At 32.6% G+C, this 15,133-nt stretch overlaps 1 protein-coding gene across 2 annotated transcripts in view; it reads left to right on the forward strand.

Annotated features, from left to right (window-relative positions):
• Positions 1-15,133, forward strand: part of ClC-a (chloride channel protein 2) — a 64,110-nt gene that overhangs the window by 22,303 nt on the left and 26,674 nt on the right. The gene's annotated exons all lie outside the window — the stretch shown is intronic.

The raw sequence follows: 15,133 nt of genomic DNA on the forward strand, positions 1-15,133 counted from the left end.
ATAAAAACTTAAACACCTTACTCGCTAAGTAAAAATGTTCGCAATGAAATGTTAGCAATGACTATGTCATTATAATATTTCACAATTTTCGTTATATTTGTTATTTACGTTTAAGTTTAGATATATGTATTGCGTAAGGTCACGTTTCAATTTAAAGTTCATGTTAACTTAATTAGCAAAATATTCCCTACGAAAGAAACAGCGTTTAATACCTATACTATTATACTATTTTTTAATATTATAAAGCCGAAGAATTTGTTTGTTTGAATGCGCTAATCTCAGGGTCGATTTGTAGTCGCGGAAGAATTCCAACCAATACCTACCCGCGGCCCCATCATTAAAGCGGCTCGAAGGGACGGGACATAGTGGGGTTTTAGTCGGTAAGAATCCGACATAACCCACAGCTCCTCCCCCGGGGGCCGTGGATATCTTTGGAACATTTCCCCACGTAAAAAAGGGTCGATTTGTAACATTATTTTGGTGTTAGATAGCCCATATATCGAGGAAGGCTATGGGCTATATTATATCATCACGCTAAGACCAACAGAAGCGGAGCCACGCGGGTGAAACCGCGGGGCACAGAGAGTTTTAAAATATAGGTCATGTAAACTTTAACTTAATATAATTTATTTATATACAGATTACACTCCATTCAAATATTGGACAGTAACTTCTTTTAAATATTGAGGGGATGAAATGAGAGTTAAAATAAAGAGCGTGTGTGCTGAACACACGTGTAAGAAGTGAAACTTCTTTAGCAAGATTCAAATTTCAAAGATAGCAAAATCGTCGCCTTACTCCATGACGTGACGGGATTGCCATGACGCGACCTTGAAATTTTTCTCTCAACGCGCCTAAAGAAGTTTCTCTTCAAAATATATGGTTAGAATTTTAGAAAATAAGAAGAATGACGACATTTTATGGAGATTTTACACTGTGGACGAATTAGTAACATAGGTAGCGCATATACGTATTCATAATTGTTAACATTTTTTTAACATCCACCTTGTTATTATTATAATAATTAATCTTTAATATCTTTGAAGTCACATAACTTAGATAACTTGGAAAAATATTTGCCTATTTGTGAGTTATCAATCAAAACGAACACGTCACTCCACGTGATATCGTGGTTGAGCATTTTGCGAGAAATTATCTAATTTTCAAGCTATAATTAATATTAATTACAATTTTATTACCTTGAATCGATCATGTGCTGTTTAACGAGAGTAGGTATGTGAATTTTTTTATGATTACATGGTCACCTTTTTTAAATTAAATCTCATCGATATTGGTATCTATAGTTGGTCTATTATGATTTATGTGGAATAGTTTTTTTGGTTTTTTTAATAAAAAATATACTTAAGTTGTTATTGAAGTTCATTGGTTAGGTATAGAGAAGATGGGTCTATGTGTATTAGTCTGATATGGTGACATTTTATTGTAAACTAGTGGTCCGCCCCGGCTTCGCCTGTGGTACATATGAAAAATAGATGTTGGCCGATTCTCAGACTTACCCGATATGCACAGAAAATTTCATGAGAATCGGTCCACCCGTTTCGGAGGAGTATGCAGACTAACATTGTGACACGAGAATTTTATTTTTTACTAGCGGCCCGCCCCGGCTTCGCCCGTGGTACATATGAAAAATAGATGTTGGCCGATTCTCAGACTTACCCGATATGCACAGAAAATTTCATGAGAATCGGTCCACCCGTTTCGGAGGAGTATGCAGACTAACATTGTGACACGAGAATTTTATATATAAGATTGTAAATTAGTGTTTTGATAGAAATTTTAAATGATAGCTCTAAGAATATATTTGTAATTTATGTATTTCGGAAGCCATTAGACCGACCTTTCACAATAATTAGAAAGGCTTTTTTACTGTAATCATTGATTTACAAGAAACACGTCACATAAAATGCTTTTTGTCCTACGTTTGATTTAATAAAAAATGTTTTCTTATGTTAAAAACTATACATAACTACAATTCAAATGTTGCGTAACACCCGCATGAAAATTATAGGAAAATGAATAAAATTAAACCACTTTTACGTAGGAATTCCCTATTGAATACATAGACTGTAATTTACCTCTTTATATAATTTGTATAGATTTTGCCATAACTATATTTATTTAGGCATAGAGCGATATTGTTGAGAAAGGGTAGAGTGACTTGTGATATAATTAACTAAATCTATAATATAAAAATGAATCGCAAAATGTGTTGGTAAGCGCATAACTCGAGAACGGCTGAACCGATTTCGATAATTCTTTTTTTATTATATTCCTTGAAGTACGAGGATGGTTTTTATGTAGAGAAAACGTAAAAATGTACCACGGGCGAAGCCGGGGCGGACCGCTAGTCTTATATATAAAAATGAATCGCAAAATGTGTTGGTAAGCGCATAACTCGAGAACGGCTGAACCGATTTCGATAATTCTTTTTTTATTATATTCCTTGAAGTACGAGGATGGTTCTTATGTAGAGAAAACGTAATTATGTACCACGGGCGAAGCCGGGGCGGACCGCTAGTTTTTTATAAATTTTGCCATATATTCAGGCATAGAGCGATATTGTTGATAAAGGGTAGTAACTTATGATATAATTAACTACATTTTTTATCAAAAAAGGCTTCCAATAATCACATTAAAATATTTAAACAGGTGACTTGTCGTAGGTGTAATATTTTTAAAGGGTTTTACGTGTTTACAAAAAACAAACACGTTAATAGACGTGATTTTTTTTTGTTTGATTGAGTGAATCTAGAGTGGTAACCTCTCCGCAGGTAAACTTATTTTTTATCGACAGATTAAGATCTGTGTTGGAGGCAATATTAATAAATATTTTTCTTTAATTTATGACTCACACAATCGGCAATGGCAATTAGTTATTTATTTTATAGCTACATTTAGTGTCCTACTAACCTCTAAAATCGCTTATAATGTATTTAGATAATTATAATTATTATTTGTTGGTATTGTTCGTAATTAAGATTAGAGTATATGTGTGACACGAGTGGAGTGTGTCATATATTATTTAATTTATGACCCTTTATTGTAAACATACAATGGTAAATTATACTTACACTGTAATACCTATTAAATAATACCTATAACACATAACTTTATTAATGAAGTCGGTTAAAAAAGGACGGATTTTACCGTTTCATCAAAACGGGTAATTAAGTTTTGGAACAACTAGTGTAAAAGAGATGTAAGCAATGTTCACATCACCACTTTTTCAACCGAGGAGGGAAAAATATATTATCATGATGAAATAAAAGACTGTGCCTTACAAGAGGATGTGGAGGATGAGCACTGTTAACAAAATATCTGAAGATGTTTTCATATGATTATTATCTATAAAACTTGACGAACCTACTAATATTATAAATGCGAATATTTTTGAGGAAGGATGAATGTTTGTTACTTTTTCACGCAAATACTACTGAATCGATTACAATTAAATATGGTATGTAGGCAGCTTACCAGAACAGGACGAACGGGAATGGGCACTATGTGGGGTTATCTCTGAAAACGCGGGCTAAAATAATATTATACTTATTGGTCAGTAGTCACAAAAAAATGCTCCTAGCTTAGAAAAACAACATTTTCAAGATCATTAAAGCCTAAAATAATTAAATTACATTAGAAGCAAATTTAGTTCTCCTTGAACTCTATGAACTTTGCAACAAAAAATCAAACCATTTTTTTAATTGCTTTTTCGACTAGACTACTCTGGTATTTGATAATAGGTATTATTTAAATTCAATTAATTCTAATGATGGCGCGATTGATAAAATGAAATCGTTTTGAATTACGTGGAGATAAAAAATGATTAAGTCTGCAGATAGATGCAGTTTTTAAAAGTGAAGAGAAAGTAAAAGGTTCAGTAAACTTAATCTACCGTGGCGCCAACTGATCTTTAGCCAGAATTAATACTTATTTATTTTATTTATTATAGCCCATTTTTATATACATATACAGGGTGTAATCGTTAAGTGTGCACAGGCGATTATTCCGTAACTATTGCAGATATCTAAAAACTTTATACTGATATCGAAAGCCCTTTACCTAATAAGTAAAATGACAATAATAACTTTTAAAAAATAAAACGGGAAGTATCCAAAAAAGTTACATTAAACACCTGTGCACACTTAACGATTACAGCCTGTATACCTCCCAGAATATAGTAAATTGTTCTGAAAACCACTTTATAGTGTCTTGAAAAGGATTTATGTTTTGAAAACACGTACATTTTCTTTAAAAAACTGTTTAAACATCATCTTTATTATTAATTTACAGCATGGTAACACTTTCCTAATGTCCAATGTGTCTGTGAATATAATAAAAATATACCTACGCTTCTGATATTTTTGCTTCTCCTGAAGCTCCATACACCATTCAAAAATGAAAAAATAAGCATCAGTGTCACTCTAACCAACAGAGTAATCTTCTTTTAATATAAAAATGAATCGCAAAATGTGTTGGTAAGCGCATAACTCGAGAACGGCTGAACCGATTTCGATAATTCTTTTTTTATTATATTCCTTGAAGTACGAGGATGGTTCTTATGTAGAGAAAACGTAAATATGTACCACGGGCGAAGCCGGGGCGGACCGCTAGTTTCGAATAAAAAACGTGTCATTTTGCGCTAATCTTCTCCAGGATTCTAATCCACACTTCCTCGTGAATCATGAAGAATTGCAGGAGACCTTGACCGAGGTTCATAACCTTTTGAGAATGGTAACTGGGGCAGCGCTTCTAGCGCTTTAGACAAGATAAGTCTAGAGGGAAAAGTGTGTTTTTGCACCCTAATTGTATATTGTGTTTATGTAGGTTCTTTGTTTTTGATTATGTAGATGTAATGGTAATGTGTTATTATTTGATAAGTTTTTTTCTAACTCTTGTTATGTGTAACGACGTAGCTTTAGAGGGTTGTAAAGCTTCTTTGCTGTTTTCAAAAACTACTGAACAAAATCTGTTAATCATATTACTTAAGATAGTCACAGAAGCGTAGTGTGCCTTGGCGGGGCCCCGTATAAAAATTTGTTTGGGGGCCCTTAGGAAGGGTAAAGATTTCTCACAAAAGCGCACGTTGGGGGCCCCTTTGGCGCGGGGGCCCCGTATAATTGATACGGCAGATACGGCGGTAGCTACGCCCCTGGATAGTCATATTAGGTACATACTAGCTGCTCCGCGCGGTTTCACCCCCGTGGCTCCACACCTGTTAGTCGTAGCGTGATGATATATATAGGCCTATAACCTTCCTCGATAATTGAGCTATCTAACAGCGAAAGAATTTTTGAAATCGGACCAGTAGTTCCCGAGATTAGCGCGTTCAAACAAACAAACTCTTCAGCTTTATTATATTAGTATAGACGATAGTCATATTACATATGTTATTTTACAACAAATTGGGTTTAAAAGTCCATTAATTTCATAGATTATAGCTATTCTTTCCTAAAATAGCATACATCTATTAAAGTAGCAAATGAATCAGTCTTTACCCTCGTAAAGACTAAATTAAACTAAATCAGCGATAATATTCAACAAATGGTCGATCTAGTATAATTTATCTAGTATAACCTTATCGTAATTTCCGACATTACCGCAGCCATCGCGTGATGCATTCGATCATTGTCAAGTTTGCGCACTATCCTGTGACATTGAACGCTTAAACCTTCAAGTGTAGACTTGCCCTTAAATTATTTGATTTGTTCCTGGTTCATCATATTTTTTTTTTCATCCCACTGCTGGGACACAGGCTTCCTATGAGGGTACGGGCATAATCCACTAGGCTGGTCAAGCCTAATAAGCCAGTAATAGTAGGTAGGTACACAAACAGTAGATAGGTGCAGTCTATGTCTTCCATTTTGAAGTGCAGTGTGTAAAAATATTGTATTGTCACCGATCCTATCAAGACTCCCTTATCAAGGTGTACAAAGTTTGAATTAAATATGTCTGTTAAAAATGGGTCAAAGTCTAAATGAGTCGGTTACATACAAACATATAGGTGAAGCTAATAAAAGCATGTTAAAAACTGATGCAGATTTCGTTATAATTTTAATACTTAGTTCGTTATAATTTTAGTACTTACAACCAAATTGTTTGCCATCTTACATAAACGAGTTATTTATGATCCTGCGTCTCTTTGATAAAATTCCGCAAGGTGTACATATAGGTTCTTAAGTATTAAGATAATTCCAAATTTATGAAGTATATTAATTAATATCAATGAATGTGTAGACCGTACCTACTGGCTACTACTAGTTACGATATAACCTACATTGTTATAAATATAAGAATTACTATAGAGATTTACTTTAAATTTTGAAGTAGTCCATAAATAGCTCCAATTTTTTTTATATTGTTAAGTAAATATAATAATATAGGTAAGTAATTAATAAAGTGTTTGCTTTTTGTCAAGTGTTGATATCTTGAAATCGATAGCCTTGTAATACATGCTCTTAAAGTTAATCACACATAATCTATTCCACTCGATTCAAGTGCTGTTACAGTGGTTTCTACAAGGCAATAAATATATTATTATAATATTGATTGTTAATTACTGATGCATAACAATGTATTGGTTAAGAGAAATAAACCAAAATGAAATGAAAATTTTAAAATATACAACGTTAATTATTTAACATTATTTTCATGCTATTTTATTATTTAAAAAATAAATTATAAAAATATTATCTTTAGAATGTCATGCAGCTTTAATTCATTAATTAATGTAACTGTAGGTATACCAATTTTTTACATACGAAAATTTCAGTATTTATATTTTCGATTGATGATTTTTGATTGATTATATATATTATAATATATGTCTATATATATTATTGCAAATATATATCCTATGACATCCATGTATGTTACACCTGTAAATGAGCTACTTACCTAAGTACCGTAAGAAAGGAGAGGAAATTGAAGTAAGTATAAAAAATTAATAAAATGCAGCATTATTTGTGTTCAATACAACACTGTGACAATACAATTTGTTTTACTTATTTAAATAAAATTTTAGTACTGTTTAAAATTTCGGTATTGGTAACCCTATTATGTATCTATATATACCCTATCCTATGCTAAAAAGGTTATAGACGGTCGCATTAAAAGATAAATAGAGTAATATTAAATGTCGTAACCTTAGAAAGATTATAAGCCATTATACAATTGTTTGAACCGTGGGAGGAACGGATATACAGTGTAATGAGGTAAATCTCTCAATTTGAGCTTCGTGTTACTCGTATGTCTAATCGACTGTGTCTTATTACCTACTAGCTTTCCGCCCGCGGCTTCGCCCGCTTTGTCTAAAACATAATAAATTATATACTAAGACCTTCCTCTTGAATCACTCTATCTATTAAAAAAACCGCATCAAAATCCGTTGCGTAGTTTTAAAGATTTAAGCATACATCGGGACATAGGGACAGAAAGCGACTTTGTTTTATACTATGTAGTGATACTAATGTTATAAGACGATTCTGTTTGCTTGCTGCAAATGAGCTCCGAAACTACTGGGCCGATTTAAATATTGTTTTGCTTGAGTATGCGTTATTTTTGCTAAGCTGATTTTATGTGTAGAAATTGTTTTACAAGCTTTATATTTTCTCCACTTTTTAAATACTTATTTTTGATCATAACTTAATATTTTATAAAAGTTATACTTATTAAATGCAAACGTAATAGTTACAACTTTATTTGAAATTTTATAATAATAAACCGAATTATTGTTTTTGAAGTGAAACTTCTTTATCGGGGTTGGAAAAAAATTTAGTGTAACATTTTTATTTTTTTCGTTACGCGTGACATTTTTCCGTTACGCGCCATCTTTTTCTTATCCCTACCACGCGTGATTCGACGTATTTCTGTAAAGTTGCATATTATAGAAAATTATTTTTTGAAAAATAAGGTCATAAAGAAGTTTCACTTCTTACGTGTGTAGTGTGTACACTAGTACACGCATACATTTTTTGTCTGAATTTCCTAATCAGTTTATTTACTTTCAAGAATTTGACTGGAAAGCGTTACTGAAAACACTATTTTACAAAGATACAGACAGATAACAGACCTTGCGGCTAGACCAACTAATAATAATAATATTTATGTCTATGTGTATGTTAATGTTGTTAACGAGCCTTCACATTGTGATGAGTGGTCAGTCACGATTCTGTAAGTGGGAATTATCTAATTGTTACGTCATAGAAGTAAATAGAAGATTTTGTCTGCCTTGTGAATATCTACCGTTAAAACTTAAAACTAACGCCTCTTCCATGCTAGTGGTGGCCTAACATATAGGTGTAAATAAATCATTATTCCTTACAATTTTAGTTGAATTTTAATTAATTAGCTACGCCTTAACTTCGTTACTCGTGAAGTTGGGAGCAGTAACGTACAGGCTCTTTTGTATGTTATACTAGATTTCCGCCCGCGGCTTCGCCCGCGTTTGCAAAGGAAAACCCGCATAGTTCCCGTTCCCGTGGGATTTCCGGGATAAAAACTATCCTATGTGTTAATCCAAGTTACCCTCTATATGTGTGCTAAATTTCATTATAATCGGTTCAGTAGTTTTTACGTGAAAGAGTAACAAACATCCATACATCCATACAAACTTTCGCATTTATAATATTAGTAGGATTATTTAACATTTTATAGGTCAAACCTCTGAGTTAATCAGTCACAGACAAACGATCATACTTCAATTCCTTTCTTTTACGTGATAAATTTATAATGACGAATAGTAGAGAAATAAGTATTCAAATTAATGTAATGGATTTTGATTAATTCTACTCGGTTAAGGAAATCGCGGTTGAGATACTTCTAACTTAGTTGTCCTTAAGTATTCAAGTCACACACATTATAGTGTCACTTATATCTCATAATCGCGGCGTTGAAGACAATGCATTTATAATGACCTTATGATCTTACTTGTAATTACAACTAACGAGATTTTACAAACAGTGCCAATTGAGGAAGAAATTAACTTAACTACATGTGACATTAGCGTTAAATACTCAGATATCTCTATAATATAAAAATGAATCGCAAAATGTGTTGGTAAGCGCATAACTCGAGAACGGCTGAACCGATTTCGATAATTCTTTTTTTATTATATTCCTTGAAGTACGTGGATGGTTCTTATGTAGAGAAAACCTAAATATGTACCACGGGCGAAGCCGGGGCGGGCCGCTAGTTATACATAAAACCTGCAGCTGTGCTCCGCGGTTTCACCCGCATTGCTCCGCTGCTGTTGGTCTTAGCGTGATAATATTATCATATAGGAAGGCTATAGGCTATATACATATATAACCTTCCTCGACTAATGGGCTATCTAGCACCGAAAGAATTTTTCAAATCGGACCAGTAGTTCCCGAGATTAGCGCGCTCAAACAAACAAACTCTTCAGCTTTATGATACATATTAGTATAGAATATAGATTAAGGAGTAGGTGCATACATTTTTAATTCGGTACTAATAACTGAAAATTCCGCACTTAACGTTATTTGGGAATCGCGTTTGAAATCGCGGGCGTAGCTGCGGGCGGAAAGCAGTAGTAAATACATAGACTATAGTAAAACATGCATTTGTATTTTGTACCCATAATGTTGTGGTATAATTGTTTACATCTTGTCATAAGCGTAGCGTGCCTTGGCGGAGCCCCGTATAAAAATTTGTTTGGGGGCCTTAGGAAGAGTAAAGATTTCTCACAAAAGAAAAAAAAATGTTTGCATAAAATTAAAAGAAATATTTATTCATCATAAATCATAATTATCTATCTGTCACTTATTCCAAAATTTTTACAAACAATCCAAATTAAATATACACACAGGAGGCCAGAAAATTGTTTTTTTTTTTTATTTTTATCATTTCTGAAAAAAAAAATTTTGCGAAGTTTTTAGTAAAGCTTCGCAAAATTTTTTTTTTCTTGGCGCGGGGGCCCCGTATAATTGATACGGCAGATACGGCGGTAGCTACGCGCCTGCATCGTGTTAAAATTACACTCAAATGCGCTTGACCACTGACGTCGGTAATGAGGCAACATATCCTTATCAATGAACAATTGAACTAGAAACATATGTATGGAAAACTAGGTTTTTCCCCCCGGTTTTGGTTGTGTGTCGTCATCATGATGCCATGTTTTTGGAAGGATTCAGAGAGAAACAGTATTTTAAATATTATATGAATCAAAGGCTTTTTCGTTCGTCTTTATTATTTGTAAGTAGTTATATGAGTTTCGACTTTCGTATCAGTTTGTTATTTCATTGAATCACTACATAGTATAAAACAAAGTCGCTTTTTCTGTCCCTATATGTCCCTATGTCCCTATGTATACTTAAATCTTTAAAACTACGCAACGGTTTTTTGTAATAGATAGAGTGATTCAAGAGGAAGGTTTTAGTATATAATTTATTGGGTTTTAAACAAAGCGGGCGAAGCCGCGGGCGGAAAGCTAGTGGAAAATAAATTCATACTTATTTTACATTCGTGTCTTGTACAACCTTTCTTACCTCCAATAAATATTGGATTAGGATATTATAGCGGTATGCTTTATATGATTTATAGACAATGTGCGGTAAATCAAAATATTATATGTATTGAATCCATACTAATATTATAAATGCGAAAGTAACTCTGTCTGTCTGTCTGTTACTCAATCACGCCTTAACTACTGAACCAATTTGCATGAAATTTGGTATAGAGATATTTTGATACCCGAGAAAGGACATAGGTTTTATCCCGGAAATCCTACGGGAACGGGTTTTTCTTTGAAAACGCGGGCAAAGCCGCGGGCGGAAAGCTAGTACTAAATAACTTAACATATTATACCTAAGGTTAAAACGTGAGATGTATTCCAGGCCTAAAGTTATCTGAAAATACAATCACCATCTTTACCGTAGAATCTTATATAACTAGATGTTTGTAGTAATAACGTTATAATTCATTCCATAATGAAAATGCATTTTTTGCATGAGAAAAAAAAATGCTTTTTTTGCAGAGAAACTTCTTTAGGCGCGTTGAGAGTAAAATTTCATGCGTCATGGCAATACCGTGAAGTCATGGAGTAAGGCGACAATTTTGGTATTACCACAGTATTACCATCCTACAGTATGGCGACGAATGTACTTGTGCAGAGAAACGGAGGGGAACTGGCGGGGGGTCGGGCGACGCGGGCCGCTTAATGCAATCACGCTGAGTTTGCATTAACTATCGCGAAAGGACGACGCAGTCGTATTTTTTGTGTAATAATTTTATTATACATAGGTACTTACATATTCTATTATGACGCGCAAAAACTTTTCCGTTTACGGATGTAAATCTACATTGAAATCCCAGAAGGAAACAATATTTCAGAAAGATTGTATTAATTGTATCTGTTGAATTAAAATCAAAGCTATGTATATGTTGTCCTCATTATTTTCTAATCAGATTGTACATCCCAATGCGAATGCATTACTTAGTTAAATGGTATAATATACAATTAAGAACATCCAAAAATAAAGTGTCCACGTAAATAATATTTAGCAGTGCAATATCTGTAATTATATATTTATGAACAAATAATTACATCAGATTTAATAATCGCAATTATTTTGAATGTACATATGAATAAATGATTTCATCATAATATTAATAATCAAAATTGTTTTATTTCCCATTTGTTGCAACCCTAGCGTATTTTCGTGTGGCAGCGTAAGTACCTACGCTGGCGGCGGCATCGCGCGACATCAAAGGCGATTCCTTACTGTAGGAAATAATATTGTAATACTGTGGTATTACATTGAATCTTGCCAAAGAAGTTTCACTTATGACACATGTGCTCGGCATACACTCTCTTATATAATTGTATTGTTTATTTTTTGTTTTTTTATACAAATTATAGATCTAATTAACAAAAAAAAAGCATAGCTACCTTTATTTTTCTATTTTTTCCGCATTATGACTGATAAATTATTTCTAACGAGGTTGTCATTGACAGATATTATGATGTTTATCAAAACTTTATTTACTCCATTGAAAAGTTACATTTGGGGTTGCATTTTTTAGAGGACGCAATTTTATTTTTTTGATGTGTAGGGGGGGTCAGTATGAAGCTATCACCAAGTTTGTGGGGTCGCCACCCTTGTCCCACGGCCGCCATCTTGAAAATAGCGGTTGATATGGTTTTTACGATATATCCCTTAAACTATTTATTTGATGAAAAACATTGAGTTACATTATTTGTTGCAAATTAAATTTTCTACAACTTTGGTCCAGTAACTTTTTGTCGTAGAACTATAAATAAAAAAGTTATAAGCGAAAATGTTCAGAAATTAGAGATATTTATATTTTTCAATAAAACTTTTTTTTATAATTTTACGAAGAAATGATATCAGACCATTTTTGTAGATTGTTTTTCGAGGAACAACTTTTACCTACAACATTTTGTCATTAAGTAAATAGCTAAGGTTTTACAGCGCTCCGAAGTGAGTACTAATTTTCAGTACTCTGATCTATAGCATACTTATATTATGTGTGTAAATAATAATTTGTCATCAGTAATTGTTTTTTTTTGTTATTATAATATTTTTAATAATAAATTTTGCAATATCATTAATAATTAATTATTGAATCTTTTCCCCACCACCCAGGAGATAGAGTCTGGAAGCGCGTTTTTTTTACGTCGAAAAGCAGGGCTGAAATGTTCTGCAGTGTGCTTCCATTGTTGTGGAGTCTGGGAAAAGAGCCAATAGCCAATATAATATTATGCTTATTACTACTGAAAAATAGTACTCACTTCTGAGCGCTGTAAAACCTTAGCTATTGACGTAATGAAAAAATGTTGTAGGTAAAAGTTGTTCCTCGAAAAACAATCTACAAAAATGGTCTGATATCATTTCTTCGTAAAATTATAAAAAAAAGTTTTATTGAAAAATATAAATATCTCTAATTTCTGAACATTTTCGCTTATAACTTTTTTATTTATAGTTTTACGACAAAAAGTTACTGGACCAAAGTTGTAGAGAATTTAATTTGCAACAAATAATGTTAACGATATTTTTTTATCAAATAAGTAGTTTAAGAGATATATTGTAAAAACCATTCCAACCGCTATTTTCAAGATGGCGGCCGTGGGACAAGGGTGGCGACCCCACAAACTTGGTTTTAGCTTCATACTGACCCCCCCTACATATCAAAAAAATAAAATTGCGTCCTCTAAAAAACTCGAGGTTAGGCCTAAAAAATGTAACATTTCAATGAACTAATTCTAAAGTAGCTAAAAGTATCTTTGTGTTACAGCGTTAAATTAAAATAATTTTACCGTAAACCTTTTATCTATAAAAATAAATAAATAACGATATTAATGGCTATAGATATGAAATCTTTTGTTTGTTTTAAGATTAAGATTCGGAAAACGGGAGCAAATCGCTATAAAGTTTAATCTCACTGCAAATAACTGCACAAATTGACCTCGCTTGAATAAAGAAAGTTTTAACCAACTTCACTTAAATGAGGTTATGGTTCCGACACGTAGGTATATATATTGATGCTGGATTAAAATATTTTGTTTTACAAACAAATATTTAAATTATTAATATACAAAGTGTGCATATAGTTAAGTAGGTACCTACCTATGTTTGTGAAGTACCCACCTAACACCGTATGTTTTTTAATAACATAAATATATTATACTAGCTTTCCGCCCGCGGCTTCGCCCGCGTTTTCAAAGGAAAACCTGCATAGTTCCCGTTCCCGTGGGATTTCCGGGATAAAACCTATCCTATGTGTTAATCCAAGTTACCCTCCCCTATATATGTGCTAAATTTCATTGTAATCGGTTCAGTAGTTTTTACGTGAAAGAGTAACAAACATCCATACATCCATACATCCTTACAAACTTTCGCCTTTATAATATATATTAGATATTAGAATTAGAAAGAAAGAAAGAAAAGAAAGAAATAATGTTTATTTATTAGCTGAATTCAATGAAGACCTCTGGTATTCATAGTATATGTTATTCATAGTATTTCATTCTCATAGTTTATTTCGAAGACAACAAAGCCTCCATAATAATAATTATAGAAAAATATCAATAAATCACATTTACTCGATGTTTTTATTACCACCTCGTATTATAATTATTAATAGTTTTTAAATATAACCACACTGCATAATTAAGACTCATAGTAAAACAATTTTAATAATTGTAGGGAAGTATACATTTCGCGATAACCTAAAAAATAAATAACCTTGCTCATAATTTTATAAGCGTACATAATTAATGAAATTGACTTTACATTATATGTATTATATGTATGTATTTATTATTTAACTAATTTGTTTGCAAGACATTAATCTTTTTTCACGTGATATGTAGTTAATTTGTAAAAACGGAGGTTTATTTATATTGAACATTTGGTATTTCTTCTTTGTTTACACCTATTTGGCGCAGTGGTTAGCGCTTTCGGCATTATACTAGTTGAGTTCTGGGTACGAACCCTGATCAAAATATTATCTCTGTGCGTGTCGGTATGTTTTGTACTGTAAGTCAAAGATAAATAAATACCTAAATGTACCTTACAAAGCTATTGATATATATGATTGTAGTTGCTTTAAAAATGGATTAAAACAGATGGGATACATTTTTTATACCTATATAATTTTATACGGCCTTACAACTCGACTTTGCTGTATTGATTTTTCAATAGAGAATTGATGAAAATGAATACTCATGCCTTACCTACTGTAAAAACAGCAGGTTAACTCTACTAAGTGATATAGGTACTAGGGTAGGTACCTATACTATACTACCTACCTGAGTAGTAGGTTTTTGTTTATAAGAAAAATTAATAAACTGTACTGAAAAGTTACATTGAATATACCGAATAAAACACTGAAACCGGTTTTTGCTGACTGTACTTTGCAAGGCTTTGCGGAACTTAGTTCAACGACTCAAAGGGTAATGACCGAATGTATATGTATAAATATTTTGCTATTCACTATTATGTAAAAAAATTGATTATCATTGTTATTATTTTTAATTGGTTCGATTTTGATAACGGTACGTAAGATGGGAGCGTCAACAAAAAAGTATTGACATTTGAAATAATAGTCGCCATTAGCCAGTTTAGTTTTT

This window comes from Colias philodice, chromosome 24 (genome assembly GCF_061535455.1).
Source record: "Colias philodice isolate Cphi_HAF_F1 chromosome 24, ilColPhil1 Martin Lab GWU primary, whole genome shotgun sequence".
NCBI lineage: Eukaryota > Metazoa > Arthropoda > Insecta > Lepidoptera > Pieridae > Colias > Colias philodice.